Source organism: Schistocerca nitens, chromosome 2 (assembly GCF_023898315.1).
Source record: "Schistocerca nitens isolate TAMUIC-IGC-003100 chromosome 2, iqSchNite1.1, whole genome shotgun sequence".
NCBI classification, from domain to species: domain Eukaryota; kingdom Metazoa; phylum Arthropoda; class Insecta; order Orthoptera; family Acrididae; genus Schistocerca; species Schistocerca nitens.
In genome coordinates, this window is record NC_064615.1 from 151,464,612 (window position 1) to 151,487,893 (window position 23,282).

Genomic DNA, 23,282 nt, shown 5'->3' on the forward strand with positions numbered 1-23,282 from the left:
TATTTCTTCTCTTATTCTGCTATCCTCCGTAACCAGCCCTCCCAGATATTGGAACTTCTCACATCTCTCACTTCTCATTGTCTCTCTTCAACTCAATATATTTCTCTTTAACAACAACATTTTTCCTGGAAACAAAGAGATACTATGCTTTTGTGTTGTTTACTCTATGTCCCAACTGTTCTGCCTCCTTTTCCAGTCTGCCAAATCCTTCTTCCATTTCTTTCAAACTTCTAGACAGAATACACACATCATCGGCATAAGCTAGATTTTGGTGCATACATTTAAACAGAGTACCACCTCGGTTATCAATCTCCACCCTTCGCATCACTCTCTCCAACATTATGTTGCAGAGTAGCGTGGATAATACATAACCCTGTCTTAACCCTTGGTTGACCTCAAATTCTTTAGAAAGTTTTCCTTCCACTTTTATCTGGCATTTTGTGCTGGTGAGGGCAATTTGTACCAGTCTGATAAGTTTACTTGGGAATTTCATCTCCATAAGGCGTCATATAGCTTTTTCCTTTTAACACTATCATAGGCCTCTTTAAAGTCTACAAAAAGCTGGTGTACATCTACATTATATTCATAACACTTTTCCATTATTTGCCTTATAATGAAGATCTTGTCTGTTGTTGATCTGACCAATCGAAAACCGCATTGGTAGTCTCCGGGTATTTCTTCTGTAATTGGTGAAGTCTCATAGCAATGACTTTGGCTAATACGCTGACTAAAGCAATAACGCGATAATTCTGACAACGGCCGCGGAAGCATTAAAGCTTTTTGGCACATATTCTTATTTCCACGGGCTCTTTGTTGCTTGAGTCTGAAGTGCAGGCTGTTTGGCAAAGGTTTGGGGAACGGTTCGAATAGGCCAGCGGTAGTCAAACTCGTCCCTACCGCCCACTAATGGGCGAGTCAGCTTTCATGGTGGGCGGTGTGCGATAGGCGTTGGAGGTTAAAGATATTGTCATAAATTATTTGGCGAGTAATTATTATCATAGAGTTTAACTTGCTGTAACTCTCCTTTATAAATCTTATTACGTAAAGTTAATTTCCTAATTTTCATTGAGGTGACGAAAGCGATGGGACAACGATGTACACGTATCCAGATAACGGCAGTACTGCGTACGCTAGTTATAAATGGGCAGTGAATTGTCGGAGCTGTCGTATGTACTCAGGTAATTCATGTGTAAAGTTTTCCAACGCGATTACGGCCGGACGACGGAAATTAACAGATTTTGAGCGCGGAATGGTAGTTGGTTCCATTTCGGAAATCGTTGGGGAGCTCAATATTCCGAGATATACAGTGCCAAGAATGTGCAGAGAATCCCAGATCAGATTCATTACCTCTAAACACTGTTAATACAGTGATCGACGACCTTCACTGAACGACCAAAAGCAGCGGCATTTGTGTAGAGTTTCTAGTGCTAAAAGACAAGCAACACTATTTGAAGAAATCAATGTGGGACGTACACCGGACGTATCCGTTACGGGGTTATGGCAGCTAACATGACATCGCCTGCGGCACTTCTCCTGGGATCGTGACCAGGCGACTGACAAACAGTGGCCTTGTCAGATGAGTACCGATTTCACCTGGTAAGAGCTGATGGTTGGGTTTGAGCGTGGTGCAGACTCCACGAAAACGGATCCAACTTGTCGACAAGGCACTCAGCAAGTCGGTGGTGGCTCCATGATGGAATCGACTGGGACCTCTGGTTCAACGGAACCGATCATTGACTGGAAATGGTTATGTTCGGCTACTTGGAGAACATTTTCAGCCATTCATGGACTTCAATTTCCCAAACTGCGATGGAATTTATTTAGATGACAATACACCATGTCACCGGGCCATAGTTATTCGCAGTTGGTTTGAAGAGCATTCTGGACATTTCGAGCGAATGATTTGGCTATCCAGATCACCTGACGTGAATCCCATTGAACATTTATGGGAAATAATGGAGAGGTCCGTCTGTGCACAAAATCATTCACCTGCAACACTTTTGCAATAACGGAAGCCTATAGAGGCAGCATGGCTCATTATTTCTGCTAGGGACTTGCAACGACTTGTTAAGTCCATGCTACATCGAATTGCTGGACCACGCCGGGCAAAAAGAGATCCGATACTATATTAGCAGGTATTCCACATCTTTTGTCGCAGTGTATAAATGGTTTAAATGGCTCTAAGCACTATGGGACATCTGAGGTCATCAGTTCCCTAGACTTAGAACTACTTAAACATAAATAACCTAAAGACATCACACACATCCATGCCCGAGGTAGGATTCGAACCTGCGACCGTAGAAGCAGCGCAGTTACGGACTGAAGCGCCTAGAACCGCTCGGCCACAGAGACCGGAGGGCAGTGTTTAAATGACCATTACCGTGGAACTGGTAGGTAGTTAGAAAATTTCACTATTACCAGAGATAAAGCAGTGGTAGGTAAAAGAAAAGACTACTCCAGGAATAGACTGTCCCACGTATCTGCGGTCACATTCACGAGGAATACTGCACACGACATGGCCTCAGTGTCCCAGCTGTTTAAGTCTTCCTTGCCTTCGGGCTTCCAGGCGTTTACAATAACCAATGTGAATGTGGCAGCACTTATGAGGGACATTGTGTTCGAAACAGTTCTCGGCGCTGTAGCAAACATAAGTGCCACACCAAGTGCAAGAATCTAGTGAACTCTGCTAGAGCCAAGTGCAGCCTCACGAATACCAAAATCTTGTTTGAGCAGACACGATTTCTAGTCCATACTAAAACCCACTGGGATTCAATCGTCAAAGAGACTGTGGAACTTACAGCATGTGCGAGCAAATTCAGTTTTCTCCCTTCCCTATTCCACTCGCAATGGTGCGTGGAAAGGACGACTGTCGATAAACTTCCGCTCGAACCGCGTAATTTTTCGGATTTTTTTAGTAGCTGTCGTTTCGCGAAACATATGAAGGGCTTATTTCAATAGTGTTACAAGTCCATTACCTCTACTTTTCTGCCTATAATGCTTCTGAAATTAATGATCCAAACAAACAGAAAGAAAGGTTCATCTCTAACAAGAAGCCATATGCTTGAATATTTATGGTATCTCAACTGCAGATTTTCCAGCGCTCATTTAACTTTAGGACTCTGTATCTCAGAATGAACAAAAGTGGACTTGTACCGATATTGAAATAAGCCCTTCATATGCGAGAGGAAGCAATCTGTCGCCCGGATCTTCTTCGAACATACGCACTCGTAATTTTAGAAGTGAGAGAGATTTTAAGATGAATATCGATGAAAGTAAAAGAAGGATAATGGAATGTGATTGAATGAAACAGTATGATGCTGAAGGAATTAGATTACGAAATGAGACATTGAAAGTTGTAGACGAGTTTCGCTATTTACGGAGAGAAAAAATTGTCGATGGTTGAAGTAGAACAGATAAGAAGTGCAGATTAGCAGTATCAAGAAAAGTATTTCTGAAAAAGATAAATCTAAATTGTTGTAGGGATGTCTTTCTCTGAAATTAATAGTCAAGAATGTAAGCTTGTACAGGTACGATGACTATTAACAAGAGAAAAAGAAAAAAGGTAAACGGAACACTTATGACAGAGAAGAATGCTGAAGACTATAGAAGTCGAACTGATAGCTAATCATGAGATGTTGAATCGAGTCGAGTAGAATGCGGCACTATTTGACTAAATGAAGGGGTGGGTTGCTAAGACGCACACTGACGCATCAAATTATAGTTGATTGGGTTGTGGGCGCAGGAAGTTCGCGGTGGCAAAATTGATAGAGGGAAACTACACAGGGAGGGAACATAGCAGGTTGAAGTGGATGTAAGATTCAGCAGTTATACAGCGAGGAGGAGAGATGCACAAGATAGGCTACTGTAGGGAGCAACAGCAATCCAGTCTTCGAACTGAGGACTACAAAAACAGGACGGACTTGGCAGAACATCACGGAAGCTACGGGAACGCGTATCATATCACTTCTGGAAACCCACTAGCTACACTGTAGGAATCAACATGGATTGCGGAAACAGTGATCGTGAGAGACCCAGCTCGCTTTGTTTGTTCATGAGACCCAGAAAACATTAGATACAAGCTCCCAGGTAGATGCCATTTTCCTTGACTTCCGGAAGGCGTTCGATACAGTTCCGCGCTGTCGCCTAATAAACAAAGTAAGAGCCTACGGAATATCAGACCAGCTGTGTGACTGGATTGAAGAGTTTTTAGCAAACAGAACACAGCATGTTGTTCTCAATGGAGAGACGTCTAAAGACGTTAAAGTAACCCCTGTCATGCCACAGGGGAATGTTATGGGACCATTGCTTTTCACAATATATATAAATGACCTAGAAGATGCTGGCCGCGGTGGCCGTGCGGTTCTAGGCGCTTCAGTCCGGAACCGCGTGACTGCTACGGTCACAGGTACGAATCCTGCCTCGGGCACGGATGTGTGTGATATCCTTAGGTTAGTTAGGTTTAATTAGTTCTAAGTTCTAGGCGACCGATGACCTCAGAAGTTAAGTCGCATAGTGCTCAGAGCCATCTGAACAATTTTTTGAACGTAGTAGATAGTGTCGGAAGTTCCATGCGGCGTTTCGCGGATGATGCTGTAGTATACAGAGAATCTGCAGCATTAGAAAATTGCAGCGAAATGCAGGAAGATCTGCAGCGGATAGGCACTTGGTGCAGAGAGTGGCAACTAACCCTTAACATAGACAAAAGTAATGTATTGCGGGTACATAGAAAGAAGGATCCTTTATAATATGATTATATGATAGCAGAACAAACACTTGTAGCAGCTACTTTTGTAAAATATCTGGGAGTATGCGTGCGGAACGATTTGAAGTGGAATGATCATACAAAATTAATTGTTAGTAAGGCGGGTGCCAGGTTGAGATTCATTGGGAGAGACCTTAGAAAATGTAGTCCATCAACAAAGGAGGTGGCTTACAAAACACTCGTTCGGCCTATACTTGAGTATTGCTCATCAGTGTGGGATCCGTACCAGGTCGGGTTGACAGAGGAGATAGAGAAGATCCAAATAAGAGCAGCGCGTTTCGTCGCAGGGTTATTTGGTAAGCGTGATAGCGTTACGGAGATGTGTAGCAAACTCAAGTGGCAGACTCTGCAAGAGAGGCGCTCTGCATCGCGGTGTAGCTTGCTGTCCAGGTTTCGAGAGGGTGCGTTTCTGGATGAGGTATCGAATATATTGCTTCCCCCTACTTATACCTCCAGAGGAATCACGAATGTAAAATTAGAGAGATTCGAGCGCGCACGGAGGCTTTCCGGCAGTCGTTCTTCCCGCGAACCATAAGCGACTGGAACAGGAAAGGGAGGTAAAGACAGTGGTACGTAAAGTGCCCTCCGCCACACACCGTTGGGTGGCTTGCGGAGTATAAATGTAGATAGATGCAGAACGTTTCAGTCTGCTCCGAGAAAAGAGCGTTCCAGCGTGGGCGCCTGATGCGCGGGTGAGAGCGGCTGTAAGGCAAGACGCGGCTGCGGCGGCCCGGCACGCGCTCTGTCCCCTGGCGGGCAGGCCGCCCGCGGCGCGGACCAGCGCCCACCTCCAGCGGCCGTCCTCCGCCACCGCCTCGTCCTGCGGGGCTGCGCCTGCGGTCGGCGCGACACCTGCGAGCGAGTGCCGCCGCGCCTGCTGGGACCCGCCGACCGCGAAAATCCCCCAGAGTCGCCCGTCTCCCCCTGGACGAGCTCCCGAGGGCCAACAGTCATATTCCTAGCCTACAGCCGTACACCACACTAATGCACGTTACACAATCAAGGGTCGTCGGCCGTGGCCTAGCTGGAAACACCTCGGAATTTGCCTGAAGTTATTTAACTGATACGCCAAATCATTATGACGAGCGTAAGCCATAAAACTGAAACCATCGTTTGCGATAAGACTGAATCCTGCCTGGTGGGTTGGGTGTGCGGACATTTGCCACGCCGGACATTTGCCACACTTGCTCCTTCGCCAGGTAGCGATCCCTCAGGTAAGGGACGCCTTTCCTCGTACTACTTTTGTCCGCTTTCAAACCGCCGTCTCCATATCTTACTCGATACAACCAGTACGTAAGGGACCTTTTTCTTAGACATCTTGGCGAAATACAGAGCTCCTTTTCCGAAACCGAAATATTTATAACATTTGGGAAACGAAAGCAATTCCGACGATTATGTCGGTATGTAATTAGTTCCGCCAAGTATAAATACAGATCTCTCTGTCTGTACAGTAACTTCCTTTCATGCTTACTGATTGTGATAGAAACAGTCCATCGCCCTGGGAGCAACAAGAAAGAAATGATGTAAAGAGAATGCGAATGTACGCTATTCATTTCTTTTTTATCACTGCACTTGTGCCTACTTTAAGTACTACAGCTGCATACCTAAAAGACAATAAGGAAAGAAGAAATGGGAATGTGAATGTTCGAAAATAAGAACGACATAATCCATATTAATTTACTCTAAAATCCGATATCCCTTGCGGCGAAACATTAGTTAATAAAGTGTAGCGGGACAATGTTCAAAACACGACTGAAAATACGTTCACTAAATAGTGATAAGAACATCAAAGATTGACATGTCATCTAAAGTCGACGTACAATTTTGAAATGTTAGAAATAAGGAATATTTAAAGGGTCACAGAGAAAGCATCCTAGGTTTTGGAGGGAAAAGCCGTAATTGTAATGATCTGCACTACAACAGAAACAATAAGCACAACTTAAGGATAAATAATGTAATGTGTGTTTCAGTTCACAAGCGACATTGAAGCAGATAGTTCCTGTGACTTAGTATGGGCAGAGGTTATATTCGACAACCGAAATAAATTAATAACTGGCTCCTTTTACCGACCCCCGGTCTCAGATGAAACAGTTGCTGAACAGTTCAAAGAAAACTTGAGTCTCATCACAAATAGGTACGCTACTCATACAATTATAGTTGGCAGTGACTTCAATCTACCTTCCGTATGTTGACAAAAATACATTTTCAGACCCTATTGTAAATAGAAAACAACTTCCGTAATTGTTCTAAATGCTTTTTTAAAAAATTATTTTGAACAATTAGTTCATGAGGCCATTCAAATTTTAAATGGTTACGAAAACACACTTGACCTCTTAGCCACAAATAATCCTCAACATCACGACGGATACAAGGATTAGTGAACACACAGTCGTAACGAGGCTCAATTCCGTAACAAAGAAATTCAGCAAAACTAAACGCGAAATATATTTATTTATAAAAGTAGCTAAAAATTCGGTTGACATCTTTCTAAGAGACAGTCTCCAATCCTTCCAAACTATGTGAGTGAAGACCATATGAGCTTAAGTTCAAAGAAATAGTATCAACAGCACTCGCGAGATTCATACTAAATAAATTAATAAGAGACGGAACTGATCCCCCAAGGTACACACAACGCGACAGAAAGCTGCTGCAGGTGCACCGAAAAAGGCACCTATAATTTAGACGGACGCAAAATCTCCAAGACTGGCGAAGTTTTATTGAAGCTCGAAATTTGGTGCGGATTTCAATGCGAGATGCATTTAATAGTTTCCACAACGAAAGTCTCTCTAGAAATGTGGCAGAAAATCCAAAGAGATTCTGGTCCTATGTTAAGTAAACCAGCGGAGAGGCTCAGTAAGTACCTTTACTGCGTGGCAGCGATGAGTGGAGGAGGAGGGGGAGTCAAGGGACCCAACCCTTCGGAGCAGGTAAAATCGTGGCAAATGTCCGGCGTGGCAAATGTCCGGCATTCGATGGGATGTATCCGGTGACACTGTAAAGGAAGTGTATAAGCGGAGCACAGCCAAATAGTGAACCATTCCACCGACGTTATAGGCTCCACGTGGGAAAACCCACCAATATAAGCGACTCTGATAAGGGGCAGATTGTTTCAGTCCTGTGCTTCGGAATGAGCATCATAGAAACGGCGAAGCTGGTCGGCTGCTCTCAAGTTATGAGCAGAGTTGACCTCTACCAATATTACGGTTTGGAAGTCATGGCATAGTACATAAATGAGGGAGTAAACAGTGTGATCACCACACTGGTGACACTGGTAGGGAAGAAGAATGTTAATGAATGTGCAAGAGAAAAACTGGGACCCGACGACTTATCCTTGTTTGATTGTTTGTTTGTCTGTTATGCACAGAATTAGAACCGCACATTATTTATTGTTTGTCCATTGTGTATTTTGTATCCTTACAGAATATCTACGGAGCAACGGCCTTGCCAAAGTGGATACACGGATTCCCGTGAGATCACCGAAGTTAAGTGCTGTTGGGCATGGCCGGCACTTGGATGGGTGACCATCCAGCCGCCATGCGCTGTTGCCATTTTTCGGGGTGCACTCAGCCTCGTGATGCCAATTGAGGAGCTACTCGACCGAATAGTAGCAGCTTCGGTCAAGAATACCATCATAACCACCGGGAGAGCGGTGTACTGACCCCACGCCCCCCCCCCCCCTCTCCGCATCCCCCTCGGAGGATGACACTGCATTCGGATGGTCCCGCCAAAGCGCCAAAGAAACTGATCTAGGCATGCATATTCAAATACAGAGATATGTAAATAGCTACAAGACGCTGCTGTGGGGGGCAAAGCCTATACAGGGTGAAGCGAAATTCGCGCACTCGGGATTCCCAGCACAACTCCTCGCATGCCAGCAAAAAAAAAAACATTTCTCTCACAAAATTTCGTCTGGCGAGTATATCCGGCACAAAAAGGACATTAAAGGGTGGCAATCTGGCAACACTGTAACCACATGTGTGGTAAATCTCTCCGTCAGCCCACATTAGTATCCACTGCACAAACTGTACAGCACAATTAATGGGTGACGATAGAGGTAGTTACCATACATGTGGTTACAGTGTTGCCAGATTGCCACTCTTCAACGTCCTTTTTCTGCCGGATGTACTCGCCGTACGAAATTTTGTGAGAGACATTTTTTTATCGCTGGCATGTGAGGAGTTACGCTGTGAAGCCCTGTATAAGACAACAAGTGTCTGGCGCAGTTGTTATATCGGTTACTGCTTGTACAATGACAGGTCACCAAGATTTAAGTGAGTTTGAACGCGGTGTTATTGTCGGCGCACGAGCGATGGGACACAGCATCTACGAGGTAGAGATGAAGTGGGTGTTTCCCCGTGCGACCATTTCATGAGTGTACCTTCAATATCAGAAAACCGGTGAAACATCAAATCTCCGACATCGCTGTGGCCAGAAAAAGATCCTGCAAGAACGGGACCAACAACGACTGAAGAGAATCGTTCAACGTGACAGAAGTGTAACTCTTCCGGAAATTGCTGCAGATTTCATTGCTGGGCCATCAACGAGTGTCAGCGTGAGAACCATTCAACGAAATATCATTGATATGGGCTTCCAGAAGCCCAGTCGTGTGCCCTTGATGACTGCACGACACAAAGCTTTACGTCTCACACGCGCCCGTCGACACCGACAACGGACTGTTGATGACTGGAAACATGTTGCCTGCTCTGACGAGTCTCGTTTCAAATTGTATCAAGCGGATGGACGTCTACGGGTATGGAGACAACCACATGAATCCATGAACCCTGCATGTCAGCAGGGGAGTGCTCAAGCTGGTGGAGGATCTGTAATGGTTTAGGGCGTTTGCGTGTGTAGTTGGAGTGATACTTCTAGATGCGACTCTCACAGATGACACGTACGTAAGCATCTTGTCTGACCACTTGCATCCATTCATGCCCATTGTGCATTCCGACGGACTTCGGCAATTCCAGCAGGGCAATGCGACACACATGTCCAGAATTGCTACAGAGTGGCTCCAGGAACACTCTTCTGAGTTTAAACATTTCCGCTGGCCACAAAAGTCCCCAGACATGAACAGAATTGAGCATATCTGAGTTGCGTTGCAACGTGCTGTTCAGAAGAAACCTCCATCCCCTCGTACTCTTACGGATTTATGCACAGCCCTGCAGTATTCATGGTGTCAGTTCCCTCCAGCACTACTTGAGACATTAGTCGAGTCCATGCCACGTCGTGTTGCGGCACTTATGCGTGCTCGCTGAGTGCCTACACAATATTAGACAGGTGTACCAATTTTTTTGGCTTTTCAGTGAATCTTACATACGTATTTATATATTAAATAGCATATAACTGACAACTGATGTTTTTGTTATGAAAACATGTGACAGCAGGACTGTCAAACTGAAGGCAAAAATTTGTTTTACATTTTTTTATACCAAAAATGCCGTCACCATCCACCATTACGAAAAAAAGAGGAAAAAACAGATCGGTCGAGCCGTTCTAAGTGATGATCTTTCACAACTGATTTTAGTTTCCGGCTTTTCCAGTGGATTTTTCCAAAAATTTTCTTTCGTACAAACCTTGTACTGACTATAACGTACACACACACACACACACACACACACACACAAACAAACAACAACAAAAACTGGTCAAGTCGTTCTCCGTTGATAATCTTTCATACATGCAGCAATTAATTTTTAATCGTATAGATGTAAGACGCTTATAGTGAAATCCAGTTTCAGTTTTACAATTAACAGAGCGCCCTTGTAAGCCCTAACTCGATAAGAAACATACGTGTAGTAGCCATCCACGGACTCGGGCGGAGAAATGAAAACAATCAAAATAAAATAAAACGAATAAAAACAATAACCGGATTTCGAAAACGGGGCGCCAAACCAAAAAGCCGCGGCGTCAGCCACTGAACTACCATTTCGTGTAACGTTATCGTGCAGTGAAAGGCACATGAATTACCTGGAAAATACCTCGAAAACTTTGTCGTTTTGTTTTTAGAAACGGTCGAGTATCTACGGATAAGCCGAGATAAGTGTTCACTTATTTAGACTTCCCTTCCACTGATGGTACGTTCCTGGGAAATCGGGTTGTGGTGGCGTGTTCTTCTCGGCAGTGTACCTGCACTTGATGTGTCACCCTGACACCTGATGTGTCGCACACACTCCAGCAGTTCTAGTCTCCTCACCCTCTCTTTTTGTGGTGGTAAGTTGCTATGGGAGCCAACGGCCTTGTCGCAGTGTTAACACCGGTTCCCGTCAGATCACCGAAGTTAAGCGCTGTCGGGCTGGGCTAGCACTTGGATCGGTGACCATCCGGTCTGCCGAGCGCTGTTGGCAAGTGGGTTGCCCTCAGCCCTTGTGAGGCAAACTGGGGAGCTACTTGATTGAGAAGTAGCGGCTCCGGTCTCGGAAACTGACATACGGCGGGAGATCGGTGTGCTGACCACATGCCCCTCCATATCCGCATCCAGTGACGCCTGTGGTCTGAGGATGACACGGCGGCCGGTCGGTACCGTTGGGCCTTCATGGCCTGTTCAGGAGGAGTTTAGTTTGAAGTTGCTATGGGACCAAACTTCTGAGGGTCATCGGTCCCTACGCTTACACACTACTTAATCTAACTTAAACTAACTTACGCTAAGGACAACACACACACACACACACACCTATGCCCGAGGGAGGACACGAGCCTCCGACGGGGGGAGACAGGCGAACCGTGATAAGGCGCCCTAGAGCACGAGGCTACACCGCGCTACTCCTCACCGTCCCTTCAACATCGAAGTAACATCGTCTTTGTGAGTCAGCGTCCTATTTCTTTTCATACTTCTAAAGTACTCGACACTGCGATCCTAAATCTATGAGGGTGGTTTGTTAAGTCCGGTAAAGAAGAAAAAAAAAGGTTCAAATGGCACTGAGCACTATGGGACTTCTGAGGTCATCAGTCCCCTAGAACTTAGAACTACTTAAACCTAACTAACCTAAGGACATCACACACATCAATGCCCGAGGCAGGATTCGAACCTACGACTGTAGTAGTCACGCGATTCCGGACTGAAGCGCCTAGAACCGCTCGGCCACAGTGGCCGGCAAAGAAGAAATAAAAAAAAAGTTTCCAGAATGAGATTTTCACTCTGCAGCGGAGTGTGCGCTGATATGAAACTTCCTGGCAGATTAAAACTGCGTGCCCGACCGAGACTCGAACTCGGGACCTTTGCCTTTCGCGGGCAAGTGCTCTACCATCTGAGCTACCGAAGCACGACTCACGCCCGGTCCACACAGCTTTACTTCTACCAGTATCTCGTCTCCTACCTTCCAAACTTTACAGAAGCTCTCCTGCGAGCTTCTGTAATGTTTGGAAGGTAGGAGACGAGATACTGGCAGAAGTAAAGCCGTGAGTACCGGGCGTGAGTCGTGCTTCGGTAGCTCAGATGGTAGAGCACTTGCCCGCGAAAGGCAAAGGTCCCGAGTTCGAGTATCGGTCGGGCACACAGTTTTAATCTGCCAAGAAGTCTCAAAAAAAAGTTTGGTTCGTAAACGAATCACCTTCCTTCTCGACGTAGTCTCTTTTGAGGTGAGACATAAGTTAGCTTATTTAGAGTCCTCTTCCACCGAGCGAACTTCCCGGTAAATCTGGTGGTGGCACTTGCCGTGTTCTCCTCGCGAGCGCAGCGCGGCGCGCTGGGGCAGTGCGTAGTGTGGCCGCTGCAGCGACCGGGCCGCGCCACAGAGGGTGGAGCAGGCGCCGCGCCGGGCACAGTAAATTATGACGTGGCTGCAGCCACCGCTGCACTCATTATAACCAGCGGCTGCGGTCGGTCGCTGCGCGCGCGCGCGCCAGTGTTATAAAACATATCCGCTCGCGCTGCCGCTGCCGCTGCTGCCGCTCCCGGATCCCACTACAAATTCGACAGCAAAATTAATTTGGAGCCGTCCGTGGCCGGGCACAGCTAGAGCTAGGCCGGTCGGTGGAGCTGCCAGTAGCGCCCTCCGGCCGCGTCTGCAATTACAGCCAAACGAGCAGCCGGCAGCCTGTGCGGCGGCGACCGTGCCGCGTCGTTTCTGGCGCGATTGGTTTGATGATCTGACGTACCCTTCAAAGACCGAGATGGGCTGTTCCATTACACTCATGAGCTCACCGGCCAAAATATTTGTCGTTCTTTCTCGCTTTGGAGCGCTGGTGTAGAACTACTGCTAGGCTGTCATGTGTTCCATCGCCGCTGTAAGAGGAAAGTAGTGTGTACGTTGGCATATGCAACAAATTTCCCAGATAAGTGAGTGGCTTGAAGACTTCTAAGTTTTAGAACCCACGAAAGACGCCGAGCCACTTTTGATTTGTCCTCTTCCACTTTTTTCCACTTTTATCACTCACTCAAAATGCCATTGGTGGGAGCGGGTCGATTAAGGTCACGCAGTAACGTGATTGGGTACTGAGTACTCTAACTTCATTTGCTGTTGTTGAATTGGGTCTCGTTTCACGTGATACCACGATTGTGCCCAGTGTACGGTCGTGGCATCACTTGAGGAACCGAGGAGCTGCCAGCATCAGCCGTAGGGGGCCCAGAAATCTGACGATGGCTTTAACATAAGCCGAATCCGGACATAATAAACAAATGGTATTGCGATGTCGACTGTTGTTTTAATCAAAGTTAGCACCATATCAGTGCCCTCCTCGGAAAAGGTTGTCTACATTTATACATGTCTTGCTGATTGACGCCACTTCGGCGAACACTACCCCAAGGTAGTGTTATAGGCCCTTTGCTGTTCCTTATCTGTATAAACGATTTGGGAAACAACCTGAGCAGCCGACTTCGGTTCTTTGCAGATGACGCTTTTATCGACTAACAAAGTCATCAGAAGATAAAAACAAACAGCAAAACGATTTAGAAAAAATATCTGAATGGTGCGAATTGTGGCAGTTGACCCTGAATAACGAAAAGTGTGAGGTCATCCACATGAGTGCTAAAAGGTTACACGATAAATCAATCTAATCTAAAAGCAGTAAATTCATCTAGATACCAAGATATTACAATTACCAACAACTTAAATTGGAAGGAACACATAGAAAATGTTGTGGGGAAGCTAACCAAAGACAGCGTTTTATTGGCAGGACACTTAGAAAATGTAACAGACCTAATAAGGAGACTGCCTACACTACGCTTGTCCGTCCTCTTTTAGAATACTGCTGCGCGGTGTGGGATCCTTACCAGACAGGACTGACGGAGTACATCGAAAAAGTTCAAAGAAAGGCAGCACGTTTTATATTATCGCGAAATATGGGAGAGAGTGTCACAGAAGTGATACAAGATGTGGGCTGGAAATCGTTAAAAGAAAGACGTTTTTTGTTGCCATGAAATCTTCTCACGAAATTCCAATCACCAACTTTCTCCTCCGAATGCGAAAATATTTTGTTGACATCGACCTACATAGGGAGGAACGATCACCACGATAAAATAACGGAAATCAGAGCTCGTACGGAAAGATATAGGTGTTCATTCTTTCCGAGCGCTATACGAGATTGGAATAATAGAGAATTGTGAAGGTGGTTCGATGAACCCTCTGCCAGGCACTTAAATGTGATTTGCAGAGTATCCATATAGATGTAGATGTAGATGAGATGAAATGAAATGATTAGGACAACACAAACACACCGTCCCCGTGCAGAGAAAAATCCTCAATCAACCTGGGAATCGATCCCGGGTGCCTGCGGTCTACAGACAGTAAGTCTAGGCTCTACACCACGAGCTGTGGCCACAAGTGGGCTGAACAACCAATGAACTGTTAACTCACAGGGTGTGGAAATTGTAGCTCAGAGAGGAGATGGTAAAAGAGGTGCCTGGCAAGACCGTCCGTACGATGGTTATTTGGGGGGGGGGGGGGGGGGGCGCAACGCGGGGCATGAAGCATTTTAAATATTTTTAGTATTTTGGAAGACGAATGGTGTCTTGTAAATAGCTAAGGAAGTTCCAGTTCCCACCCTGTTAAAAATCTGCTTAATATCGACTTTAAAACTATTTACCTGAAACAAAAACCGTGACTACACTATATTTTCCCTTTCCCAGGGAGCTAGGGGAGGTGGCGGGTGGTGCGGTCACACCTTGCCTCGCAGATACGCGAGCCCGTGGTGGCTTGTTCTGAGAAGCAGCATTATGGCATTCATAGGATACGTTACGCTCATTGGGAGGTGGTGTTCAGAAAAGGGAATGGAATTATACTTAAAGGATAGGAAACCTAACTGAGTACAATTCATATCTCTGACCGCAACCCGACAAATGAAACACACCCCTTCATCACATCAAGTGGACTTTGGTTTAATACCATCTGACGAGACGCGTTAATTTTCCGTGAGTAAGAATGACAAGTAATTCATCTATGAATGCCTGTCGTATATGCAGTGCTGGATCGGAGAAAAATTAAGACTTACCATGATGTAATGCAGGTTCATAGTGTGCAACGGGTACAATATTTCGGCCATCGGACATGTCGCCATCGCCAGATGCGCTGACGACCTGAGCTCCAGAGGGTGTGCGGCCGACTAATACAATACTGGCCATTAAAACTGCTACACCACGAAGATGACGTGCTACAGACGCGAAACTTAACCGACAGGAAGAAGATGCTGTGATATGCGAATGTTTAGCTTTTCAGAGCAATCACACAAGGTTGGCGCCCGTGGCGACACATACAACGTGCTGACTTGAGGAAAGTTTCCAACCGATTTCTCATACACAAACAGCAGTTGACCGGCGTTGCCTGGTGAAACATTGTTGTGATGCCTCGTGTTAAGGTGGAGAAATGCGTACCATCACGTTTCCGAATTTGATAAAGGTCAGATTGTGGCCTATCGCGACTGCGGTTTATCGTATCGCGACATTGCTGCTCGCGTTGGTCGAGATCCAATGACTGTTAGCACAATATGGAATCGTTGGGTTCAGAAGGGTAATACGGAACGCCGTGCTGGATCCCAACGGTCTCGAATCACTAGCAGTCGACATGGCAGGCATCTTATCCGCATGGCTGTAACGGATCGTGCAGCCACGTCTCGATTCCTGAGTCGACAGATGGGGACGTTTGCAAGACAACAACCATCTGCACGAACAGTTCGACGACGTTTGCAGCAGAACTGACTATCAGCTCGGAGACCATGGCTGCGGTTACCCTTGACGCTGCATCACAGACAAGAGCGCCTGCGATGGTGTACTCAATGACGAACCTGGGTGCACGAATGGCAAAACGTCATTTTTTCGGATGAATCGAGGATCTGTTTACAACATCATGATGGTCGCATCCGTGTTTGGCGAGATCGCGGTGAAGCACATTGGAAGCGTGTATTCGTTGTCGCCATACTGGCGTATCACCCGACATGAAGGTATGGGGTGCCATTGGTTACACGTCTCGGTCACCTCTTGTTCCCATTTACGGCACTTTGAACAGTGAACGTTACATTTCAAATGTGTTACGACCCGTGGCTCCACCCTTCATTCGATCCCTGCGAAACCCTACATTTCAGCAGGATAATGCACGACCGCAAGTTGCACGTCCTGTACGGGCAATTCTGGATACAGAAAATGTTCGACTGCTGCCCTGGCCAGCACATTCTCCAGATCTCTCACCAATTGAAAACGTCTGGTCAATGTTGGCCGAGCAACTGGTTCGTCACAATACGCCAGTCATTACTCTTTATGAACTGTGGTATCGTGTTGAAGCTCTGGTCGACTCAATGCCCAGGCGTATCAAGGCCGTTATTACGGCCAGAGGTGGTTGTTCTGGGTACTGATTTCTCAGGATCTATGCACCCAAATTGCGTGAAAATGTAATCACATGTCAGTTCTAGTATAATATATTTGTCCAAAGAATAACTGTTTATCATCTGCATTTCTTCTTGGTGTAGCAATTTTAATGACCAGTAGTGTAATATCTCCTGCCACCGCGAGCCGCTGCGTCCGCGATTCGCGGAGACGCTAGCTTCGGTACCTGCGGTAGTGCTGATGTAATTTCTCTTTCAGCTCTGGTCGCCAGGTCGTTTTGTTTGCTGACAGTCTTCTTAACTGAACTCAGTGCTGATTCCGAAGCCTTGATAAGATTGTAGTCACAACTTCAGTTGATGAAATAGTCCCTGGTGCGAAGTTCTATTGTCTCTCTAACGACGCTGTCGTAGTATTTGGAAGTCTGTGCCAAGATCCTGGAACATTCTTACTGTGATGCGTGATTCTAATTCACCAAACAATACGCAATAGTAACGCAACCTGACCGACTGTACGAAGACGTGACTCAAGTTTCAATATTCTCTTTACAAGTACTATGAATTTCTTAACCAGTGTTTTGAAAACTCTGATACATTAACTATCTCTTGGGGAGGAGGGAGGGTGGTATGATCATTAAAAAAAGAGATTTCATAGGTAAACATTAATTTTATTTCACAAGTCTTACTGTTTGAGTACGGGTGACAAGAAAGACTACTTATTGTACTTCACTATATCATCTGTCCGCCCCCGGTAGCTGAGTGGTCAGTGCGACAGAATGTCGATCCTAAGGACCCGGTTTCGACTCCCGGCTGGGTCGGAGATTTTCTCCGCTCAGGGACTGGGTGTTGTGTTGTCCTCATCATATTCATTTCATCCCCATCGACGCGCAAGTCACCGAAGTGGCGTCAAATCGAAAGACTTGCACCCGGCGAACGGTCTACCCGATGGGAGGCCCTAGTCACTCGACATTTACTGTATCATCTCACAATAAAATCTGAAACATCTGTATATAATCTCAGCAGTGATCTCACTCTCGATAAGTAATAGGGTAAAATGATTAGACAGGAAAAGGAGAATACGTGCGGGAGCTTGACCGTTGTGGAACGAAAATTACGGTAATGCTTCAAAAGAACGTGGAATGACGAACGTGCAGACTACAACGATAGGAGAACTAGCTTCAGGACGGTTAACAGAAGGAAGTGGCCTCCCGTCTACATCTGTACATAAGTAACTTAGTGACCTGCAACAAACTTTAAACATAATTACAAACCTTTATGAAACTTTTCTTGCTGACGTCCCCACAAAATGATTAAGGGTCAAGAGTGTATCGCTTACTACATTTTCGCTGTTCATACAGTAAAACAGCAACATGGAGCATGGAGCGTGTATTGATTTATTACTTTCTTACTACTAAATCTCTTTGCAAATTCCTCAGACAGTAAGCACATAACCTAGTGGATGTAGCTGCAAAATTATATCATTGTACAGCATATGGTTCAGGAGATAAGAAGTCGTAAACATTGAGCTGCGTGAAAACATATCCAAGGGCGAAACTCACTAGACATAGATATGAAAAATGTGTACAAATACTTGTGAAATATGGTAAATGTATGTGAAATATAGTTTACTAGTTATGGAAACGCCATGGGTAGAGAGCTCAGCCTAGGCTCGTGAAACGATTTCAGTCTTATGTGACACACATTTTAGTTACAATATCGAAAGAAATGCTTTAGGGGTAAGAACCACCAGTCTCGTATTGGGGTGAGTGTGATAACGTGGAAAGAGCAGGGAGGAGGTGGACAGCGTAAGGGAGGGGGGAACGGACAGAGATTGGCGAGAATGAGATGCACAGTTAAAGGAAAGAGGAGGAGATAGCGATCGGAAGAGATGAGGTAGGAGGAGAGGGGGAGACATTGGAGGAGGAAGAAGTGGTCAGAGGAAGGGGAGAAGACGAACTAAGAGAGGGCTGAGTAGGAGGCAGACGCCGAAATGTAATGGGAGGAGATGGACAGAGAGAGGGGGAGGTTTAGATGATGGACAGCGGCAGTGGAGGAGGAGATTGGTAGAGACAGGGAGGAGGAGATGGAACTGGGGAAGGAACAGTTGGACGAGGGGGTTGGCATCAGCAGATATAGAGAGAGAGAGGGGAGAGGGAGGATATGGATAGAGACAGGGGCAGGAGGAGTTGGAAAATGAGTGGCGAGTGCAAAATGGCTCTAAGGACTATGGGACTTAACATCTGAGGCCATCAGTCTCCTAGAGTTAGAACTACGTAAACCTAACTAACCTAAGGACATCACACACATCCATGCCCGAGGCAGAATTCGAACCTGCGACCGTAGCAGCCGCTTGGTTCCGAACTGAAGAGCCGAGAACCGCTCGGCCACCGCGGCCGGCATCTGGCGAGTGGAGGAGGTCGACAGAGAGAGAGGGTGGTGGACAGAGAGAGGGGGAAGGAGGTGATGGACTAATAGAAGATTGGAGTAAACACATACCAGGTAACGCTGGGTACTCAGCCAGTTGTAAATAAAGTTATTAATGTGTTACTTTTTTGGAAATGTCTGATTTGTTAGCCATCTATGCTAACGACACATTAGATTTAAAAATGGACTAATGATTGTTGTACAATTGAAACCAATAACAACAAAAGTAAAATTAATGTGAATTCAATGTGGTCTGATACATTCCTATCCATAGTAATTATAGTCGCTGATGCAGAACAAATCCGAAAATGCGTGTTACTTAAAACAATCCTCATTTATGCTTCAGTCTCAGTTGGACATTTTTAATTAAATAACAGTCTTCGATCACTCTAGATAATTTCCAGATCTGAGCAGTTAGTCAGCAATTCGTCTTGTCCGTGTCGGAACCTTACATCAGAGTACTCTGACAGTTTCTGGCACAGACAGGACGTGTTGCTGCCACAGCTACTTAGATCTGAAGATGATCTACATCTACATTTACACTCCGCAAGCCACCCAACGGTGTGTGGCGGAGGACACTTTACGTGCCACTGTCTTTACCTCCCTTTCCTCTTCCGGTCGTGTACGGTTCGCGGGAAGAACGACTGCCGGAAAGCCTCCGTGCGCGCTCGAATCTCTCTAATTTTACATTCGTGATCTCCTCGGGAGGTATAAGTAGGGGGAAGCAATATATTCGATACCTCATCCAGAAACGCACCCTCTCGAAACCTGGACAGCAAGCTACACCGCGATGCAGAGCGCCTCTCTTGCAGAATCTGCCACTTGAGTTTGCAAATAACCCTGTGAAGAAACGCGCCGCTCTTCTTTGGATCTTCTCTATCTCCTCCGCCAACCCGATATGGTTCTGATCCCACACTGATGAGCAATACTCAAGTATAGGTCGAACGAGTGTTTTGTAAGCCACCTCCTTTGTTGACGGACTACATGTTCTAAGGACTCTCCCAATGACTCTCAACCTGGTACCCGCCTTACCAACAATTAATTTTATATGATCATTCCACTTCAAATCGTTCCGCACACATACTTTCAGATATTTTACAGAAGTAACTGCTACCAGTGTTTGTTCCGCTATCATATAATCATACAATAAAGGATCCTTCTTTCTATGTATTCGCAATACATTACATTTGTCTATGTTAAGAGTCAGTTGCCACTCCCTACACCAAGTGCCTACCCACTGTAGATCTTCCTACATCTCGCTACAATTTTCTAATGCTACAGCATCATCCGCGAAAAGCCGCATGGATCTTCCGACACTATCTACTAGGTCATTTATATATATTGTGAAAAGCAATGGTCCCATAACACTCGCCTGTGGCACGCCAGAGGTTACTTTAACGTCTGTAGACGTCTCTCCATTGAGAACAACATGCTGTGTTCTGTTCGCTAAAAACTCTTCAATCCAGCCACACAGCTGGTCTGATATTCCGTAGGCTCTTACTTTGTTTATCAGGCGACAGTGCGGAACTGTTTCGAACGCCTTCCGGAAGTCAAGGAAAATAGCATCTACCTGGGAGCCTGTATCTAATATTTTCTGGGTCTCATGAACAAATAAAGCGAATTGGGTCTCACACGATCACGAGTAATCGAAACATATCATGTAATTAAAATTTGCAACACATACAATAAATGACAATAGTTTTAAATATCAATACAGTTGTGATTTTCTAAGGACGAATATGTCGACTACAGTTTTATTATTTTTCTACATAACACGTTATTTCCCTCGTAGACTGGGGGTTTCCCATCTCGTCCTCAAACGTGTCACCTACGGTTGAGGAAATGGAGCCACTTGGCCGTTAGGGTACGTGATGGCTGAGGGGGAGGGGAGAGGACAGGTGGCAAAGTGGTGAAGTGAGTCGGCAGCGGCGGCGGCAGCGGCACTCGGCGAGCCGGCGGCCGGCCGTGGTTACCGATGGCGATGGCGATGGCGACGCCGCGGAGGGCCCGCCGCTCCGCGCCGCGCCGGCTAATGCAAGGTAATGCGGTAATCAGCCGCGGCGGCCGGCTGCGGCTGTGGTCTCATTAAAACATCAGCCCGCGTGTAGGCGGCGGGGGCGGCCGCGGGCGCGGAGGGCTACTTGCGCCCGTAAACAACTGCGTCGCTCCCCCAGGAGGCCGTATGCATCTTTCATCCACGACTCGTCCGCCCGCCGCGTCCATTCCGAGGCCCCGACGCAGCCGCAGCTGCCTTCTCCCGACAGGAGCCCGGGCGCCGGCCCGGTATAACGCAGAGCTGTGTGACCACCGACAGGGCAAGTTGCTCAGGTCGCCAGATGATATTCCGTCGCTCTCCGTAGACCAGCTATTTTGTCAAATGTAAATGTCAGACACCGGGTTTCAGTCGCGGAAATTAGGAAGATTATAGAAACATCACATAAAATTCTGTAATAAAGGAGTTCCTCAGGGTAACGTATTAGGACCAATATTATTCCTGGCGTATGAGGGCAGTCAGATGGAAACGGGCCAGATGGAAAAAAGTAAGCGAGGGATCATCAAATGAAAACGAGACAGATGAAAAAAAGTAAGTTAACTGTTTATTATTTCAAAAGTAATTGCCGTAACTGTTGACACATTTATCCCACTGAGACGGTCAGCGCCTTCATGGAAAAATGTTTGCGGTTTCCTAAAAACCATAAAGGTACCCAGACGTGCACCTCTTAGTCACAAGCAAATCGGCGGCCAGAAATATCTTTCTTCATGACTTGCCCCCCAGAAAATAGAAAACTGCATGGGGAGACATCGTGACTGCGTGATGTGTGGTATCTCGTATTGATACCACCCCATGGCGTATCAAGGTTGTTAATGAAATGGCAAATTCCCATCTGGCGCATGGGATCTGATGGACTCCATGATGCACATCCGCTGAGCCACACCTCCACAGCTCTGTACTACCACCACCCTCTGTCGCCGCAATAAAGCTTGACGGCCTTTGGTAAACACTCAGCTCACTTACGCATGGAGCCACTAAGCTTCGACTCCTTCATTTGTGCATTTTCCTTGTTGACATTCGGACAACTGGACTTTTTTTTTGGAAATTTGTGGTTAGTTCCTATGGGACCAAACTGCTAAGGTCATCGGTCCCTAGGCTTACACACTACTTAATCTAACTAAAACTAACTTAGGTTAAGGACAACACACACACCCATGCCCCATGGAAGACTCGAACCTCCGACTGGGGGAGCCTTGCGAACCGTGCCAAGGTGCCCTAGACCGCACGGCTACCCCGCGCAGCACAACTGGACTCTGTTTCTTGCTGGAATATTTCTTTATACGCTCGAGAAATTAAGGTTAAGTAAATTTTCTATTTACATGTTAACTTGTTTGTTAATCGTTTCTGCTCATGTCCAGCTTTTCTATGATGACAGTTTCCGTACCACTCTGTAATCCACCTCTCCATACCATTGAGTACGAATTTGTACCAAACGTGATGCGCATGAGCTTACCAACGAAACTTCTACAGCATAGTCGAAATATCCTTGGCAAAATGTGGGCGGGCATTATCTTGCAGTAGAAATATACCGTTCGTCGACATTTCTGGGCTTTGGACTCAATGGGGAGCTTCAGTTTTTGCAAAGTGTCCACGTGGCGCTTTGAATCGCGCCATAAATATCCAAGGCCCACAAATGTTCACTGACGGTATCCTTCTGTTGCATGATAATGCCCACCCGCATGTAGCCAAAGTTGTTTAGACTACTGTGCAGAAGTTTCTCTGGGGAGCACTTCAAATCCTCCACACAGCCCCGGTCTCTCCCCATGTGATTTCCATATTTGTGGAGCACTTGAGAAAGACGTGAGGCCGTCGATATGCTTCGGCGTAAGAGATACATACCTGGGACCATAGTCTTTCCGTAAGCAACCGAAAACATCAGAGTAACATTGTTACGAGTTATCGCGAATACTGTTGAAATAATAAACACTTAGTATTTTTCACATGTTCTGTTTTCAATTGACTACCCCTTATACATCAATGAATTTCTCGGTAATGTTAGCCATAGGGACAAACTTTTCTTTCCTGATGGCAGAGATATTACAGTAACTGAGAAAACTAGAGAAGTCATCGCAGACAAGGCAAATGAAATCCTCTCTTGCATTTAGAACTGGTCAGTATGCAATAAAGTGACATTGGACGTAATGAAAACAAATGCAATGAAGTTCAGTTTGAAGAGGGAAAATGACATCGTTAAATTAGATAAAGATAGTACCTCTATAGAGGGCGCAACAAACATAAAATTTATAGGAATGATTCTCAGCAGACGGCTTGTGAACACACGAAGATACTTTCAGACAG

At 46.0% G+C, this 23,282-nt stretch overlaps 1 protein-coding gene and 1 pseudogene across 1 annotated transcript in view; one reads left to right on the forward strand and one right to left on the reverse strand.

The window, feature by feature from the left end:
* The window catches only part of LOC126234888 (protein lozenge-like), a gene marked incomplete at its 3' end in the record, with an annotated part of 759,148 nt that overhangs the window by 662,363 nt on the left and 73,503 nt on the right, over positions 1-23,282 (reverse strand). The gene's annotated exons all lie outside the window — the stretch shown is intronic.
* Positions 10,989-11,106, forward strand: LOC126237904 (5S ribosomal RNA; annotated as a pseudogene).